General features: G+C 29.9%; 1 long non-coding RNA gene across 1 annotated transcript in view; it reads left to right on the top strand.

Annotated features, from left to right (window-relative positions):
• The first annotated feature begins 5,391 nt into the window (after window positions 1–5,391).
• Window positions 5,392–5,819, top strand: part of LOC108977956 — a 140,008-nt gene continuing 139,580 nt past the window's right edge. The window contains exon 1 of the long non-coding RNA XR_001994074.1: window positions 5,392–5,668. This is a non-coding gene — a long non-coding RNA (uncharacterized LOC108977956). The remainder of the gene's footprint in view (window positions 5,669–5,819) is intronic.

Below are 5,819 nucleotides of genomic sequence, written 5' to 3'. Positions count from 1 at the left end.
TTGTATTCTTGAAAGAAAATTCAATAAATATTTTCCTTATAAAAATATGATAAATATGTTTAATTTGTTGCAATAAATTAAAAAAAAAATAAGCAAGAACACTATATTTTTTTTTATTAAAAAAAAAACTTTAATTCTAATTCTCATTTTCAACAAAAAAATTTTCACGTCAATATATCAGGTTTTTAAGGTGTTACATGGGTTTGCTCGGGTTAAAAAACAGMATTTTCTTACATTTTTGTTCTTATATAAAAAGTTAAATATTTTATTGAGATTTTTTGTTACAAACATTTAACAAATATTTCTGAAATTTTTGGAAAAAAAATATGTTAAACTCGGTCATTGCAACGCTATTTCCGACCACCGGAAAAAATGCCCCCGCGTTAGCAATATAATTCCTTACAGGATCATCTAATGTGAAAAACATACCTGCTTTAGTTAAAAGCTTAACTTAGACGAAAGAAAAAACTGACAATTGGATTTTTGGTAGACATTTTTACAAAAAAAAATGTAAATTTCAGCGAAAATTTCGTGACCTTTTTTTTCAATTAGTTGTAATCGAAAAAAAAAAAATTCATCGTTAAAGTCTTTAAGAATAGTATCTAAAAGGCATGTGTAAACTTTCATGAAGATCAGTTAAGTAGTTCTCGAGAAATCTTGCCAACCGACTTCAAAAACACAGTTTCGAGAAAAACGCGCTTCTCAAGGCCATATCACCGAAACTATTACTCGGATCAACTAGGACAATATTCTAAAGATGTTGTAACACAATAAATAAATGCCTCCCTTATTATTAGATATATGTATATGCGGATAATACCGCGTTAAACTTTCAAAAATATAATAGTGTATGGAGCTTACCTGATTTTGGCCTATTATATATCAGTTTTCATGTTCAAATCCAAGCCATTCTGCATTAACAACATCACCGTACCTCTTCTCATTCGCTTCAACTAATTTTTCTTACATTTTCTTCTGCGTAGGTTTAATTTTGTTAATTAACACTAAACGCATATAAAACTTCTTTAGAAAGACAAATTTTACTGAAATTCACGATTTAATGACCCGGCACTTCAACGCAACTTACATTCGCGTACGAATAAACGGAACTGACGGAAGACGATTAATCTGGCGGCGGACATCTTTTTACCCACAGAGTTGCAGTTAATAGCATGGACTAAATTTTAGGTAAAAAAGTAAGACATGAAACGAAAGAAAATATTTAAAAAGGGGTTTTATTAAAATAATTATTACCATCTACATATATTAAAAACAAAAAAAAAAAAAAAAAATAGTAAATTAGTTTTCAAATATTTAATTCTGCTGAATAAATATAATTACACTTTTTTCACATTTTAAATGTATTTATTTATTAGTATGAAATAAGTTTTGGGCAAAAAAGTAAGACATGAAAAGAAAGAAAATAGTTAAAAAATTTTTAGAAAATATTTTTGTCATTATTATTTAAAAGAATTAGTAAAATGAAATACTTAATTATATATAAAAAAACGTACATTTTTGTACCATTATTAAAAATATTAAACAATTATAATGAAATAAAAAGCTGAAAACTGAATTTTTGATTTAATATTTTTAAGTTAAATTTATAACACATAGCAATATAAATATTTTTATTTATTTATATTTTTAATAATGCAAATAAGTACTTCTACCTTTTTTAAATAACCACTTTTCATAGTTTATTTCCCCCACTTACGCAGTAGTGTAACAGTAAATACACTTGTCAAACTTCCGCTGACATTTAAATTTTTTGTCTTTTCCCTATTCGTTATATGCATATTTTAGTTGCTAAGGAGCAGAGAATCTGGATTACATTCTATTGTAATATTCTTCTTCTATACATTCTATGAAAGAAGTATTCTTGAAATAGTTTAAGTAATAAATGTTAAGCTCATTTGATTTTATATTGAAATAAGGCGTAAAAGATGCTCGCTTATTGTTATTGTAGTGCTCTAATGATAAGTGAGAAATGTGCAGCAAGCAGCGCTGCAAGGCTACATGCGGCGCAGGCTGCGCAATTGGCTTTGCAATGGCAGGAAGCGATCATTGAATAAATTTGCGTTGTCGGCAAGGAATAGTCGCTCGAGAATAGTTAATTTTATTTTGTTATCAAAATCTTAAGCAGTCCTTATTCATTTACAAGTTTCTTATATACATTTCAATTAGTACATATGTACGTGTGTGCATACATAAAATGGTAAAATTTGCAAAAGGCTCACCTGTTCTCAGCCCAAAAGTATACCGCAGTCTTCTTCGTTTCTTGTGCTTCAAATAAACCTGCATTAACGGCGAAAGTATTTTATGTGAGTAACGCAGGTTTTTTAGCTATTTGCTTCAACTAGCGTTTCTTTCACTTGCACATTTTTATTTTCACAAAATAACACTAAAAGCACATATCCCGCACAAACTTTTTGCATAATTTCGATAAAACACTATTTCCACTTTTGATTTCACTATAAAACACTTTACTTACACAAATTACTTTAGAGAAATTCACGATTTAATTACGAGGCACTTCAACGCAACTTACACTCGCGCACGAATAAACGGAACTGACAGAGGACGATTAGAATGGCGGCGGACACATGATTAACCACAGAGTTGCAAGCATGATGTAGTTATTTCATAAATAATAGCAACTACATAAGGAGTAAAATAAAGGTTTAAAAGAACAAGTTTAATTAATATAAATTTGATTGCATGTATAATTTAATTAAAAAATTTAAATATTTGAATTTCATTTTTATATTTTATTTGTATTTTTAAATATTGAAATTTGATAAAAAATTCTGATATTAAGGAGAACTTACAAATTCCGAATACTTTAAATATTTATTCTTAAATTAAATAAATAGGTATCATAATATCAATTTATTTTTTATTTAATGATGAAAACTATTTTTATATTAATATACCAAGTTTTACCTACTACCTGCACTACCGCAACCCTAACTTTGCTTGTCAAACTTCCGCTGACATTTCTATTTCTTTAGGTCTGTTTCCACTTCCTTATGTTCAAATTCTTGCTGATTACGAACAGGGGAAATTTCAAATGTAAATTATGAGGCGATATTACAGGAATTGGTTCGTTTTAGTTATAAGTGAAAATATTAATGAGTGTTCTATAAAATTAAGGTATAAACATGGGGGATCGTTGTTACTCAAGTCTTCAAATTAGGAGCGAGCAAATGTGAAGCAAGCAGCGCTGCAAGGTTCAACGTGTCGCAGTCAGCGCAGTGAGTTTTGCAATGAAAGGTAATGATTATAAGGTGTTAAAATTTACAAAAAGCTTACCCGAATTCAGCTCAAAAGTATACCCCAGTGCTCACCCTGAATTCCAATTAGCTCTGCATTGCCGGCTGCTTTATTCGAAGCGTGCAAAATATTGCTTTTTGTTACTTATTTGCTTCTGCTAGCCTTTCTTCTGCATGCACATTTTTATTTTGGTAAAATAACCCTCAACACACACTTCTTTCATAAACTTTTTATATGATTTCGATAACACAGAACTTAAAGTTTCGATTTCACTATAAAACACTTCATTTATAAAAATTATATTAAATAAATTCACGATTTAACTACGCGACCCTTCAACGCAACTTACGCTCGCGCACGAATAAACGGAACTGACGGAAGACGATTAATATGGCGGCGGACATATGACTACACACAGGGTTGCATTCATGATGCAAGTATTTAATTAATAGTATTCCGAAATAATAGTATTAAAGTATTTAATTAATAATATTAAATATACATACATACATACATACATACATACATACGGACATACATTATATGACAAAATTTTGTTATTGTTGTTATTTTTATTCGCAATATTATCATTTCGTTTGTAAAGGAAAATATTTTTTTTTAAATTAATATTTTAATATATGTATCTGTATAGTTTAAAAATTCAAAAATCTTTAGATGCTTTCTTTACAAATTGATGAAATAAGCATTTTGTAGGTAGAAATTTTTATATATCCAAATAAATTTGTTTTTTTTTAAATAAAAATGTATTTTTTTAAAAAACAAAAATGAGTGAATAATACAATAAATACATTAATACAAACAGCTGATGTGTTTTGGAAAGCAATTCGAGTTTAAAGTTCGGTCAAAGTAACTGAAACCTATATTACGAGCACATAACACATTGGCCGATCATTTGGAAACGATAACTTTCTTTAACTAATCGAAAAAAAAAAAAAAAATAAGAAATCGGATCTGAACCAATTTGTCGTATATTATAGCATTGCCTTGGATAATAATACATACCAAATTTTGTGAAGAAATCTTGTTAAACAAAGGACACTTGATTGACCTCTAATGCACCTGCAGGCAATTCCAGAGTCAAAATCTACGTAGACAGTCGAGCAGCAATTAAGGCAGTAATCTCGCTTATCGGTCTTAATCGGTCTTTGAAAGCAGAGTAGCAGTGAAAAGTGTTACCAGAAGCAACCAACTTCACTTCTACTAGGTGCCAGGCCACAAAGGTAACGAGGGCAATGAAATAGTGGACTATGATCTGGACAGCTTGGAGTATGATACACTGTAGGATGTATCGATAGTGAGGACACAGAGAGTATTTAAATTCGCATTAAGCTTAAGGGCGCAAAGAACCAAAAGTGGTCTATGCGCGACTCAGTGGCGTACCAGATTAACCTAACTTAACACAACCCCATCAAATAAAAGTAGTACATACAATGACAGCGTTATATGCCAATAGTGGCCCCACATCGATAGTTACGACAAATTAGCAGTTTCTTGAGGCAAAGGACGTGTAATAAATTTTAGATCGATATCTCAAAAACTTGGCAACTATTTAGCGTATATACAAGCACATGACGGCCATTGCTCGTCACTTGCATTATATGCTCTATATGACCTCCGACGTTTCTTCCTCGGTATAACAAATTTAGTGGCAAACTTAGTATACCCTGGGTATAAATTATAATTTAAAAATATATAGGAAAATAAGGAGTAGAGCTCCCTTAATACTTGAGTATTTAATAGTTTAATTATACAGGATTATATTTACCCAAAACCATATATACATATGTACATTGAAAAATATTTAAGTAATTTTTTTTTATAATTCAAAATTTGATATTTGTATATATCTACATATTCATAAAATTACATACATTTTTTATAATGTGAAATTTCAATTACTTATTATTTTTCAATATAAAATTTACAAAAAAAAAAAAATATTTTATACTCCTTTTTTGGTGCAACCCCTAATGTAAGACTTGCATCATAACTGTAACTCCTTTGCCTATCATGTGAGCACCACTTAATCGGCGTGCGTCAGTTCTACTCTACAAGTGCGTGTAAGTTGCGTTGAAGTGCCGCGTAATTAAATCGTGAATTTCTCTAAAGTAATTTGTGTAAGTAAAGTGTTTTATAGTGAAATCAAAAGTGGAAATAGTGTTTTATCGAAATCATGCAAAAAGTTTGTGCGGGATATGTGCGTTTAGTGTTATTTTGTGAAAATAAAAATGTGCAAGTGAAAGAAACGCTAGTTAAAGCAAATAGCTAAAAAACCTGCGTTACTCACATAAAATACTCTCGCCGTTAATGCAGGTTTATTTGAAGCACAAGAAACGAAGAAGACTGCGGTATACTTTTGTGCTGAGAACAGGTGAGCCTTTTGCAAATTTTACCATTTTATGTATGCACATACGTACATATGTACTAATTGAAATGTATATAAGAAACTTGTAAATGAATAAGGACTGCTTAAGATTTTGATAACAAAATAAAATGAACTATTCTCGCGCGACTATTTTCAT

Source organism: Bactrocera latifrons, unplaced genomic scaffold (assembly GCF_001853355.1).
Source record: "Bactrocera latifrons isolate USDA-ARS-PBARC rearing strain unplaced genomic scaffold, ASM185335v1 scaffold_98, whole genome shotgun sequence".
NCBI lineage: Eukaryota > Metazoa > Arthropoda > Insecta > Diptera > Tephritidae > Bactrocera > Bactrocera latifrons.
The sequence above is the reverse complement of the archived record's forward strand: the minus strand, read 5'-3'. Positions and strand labels throughout refer to the sequence as shown.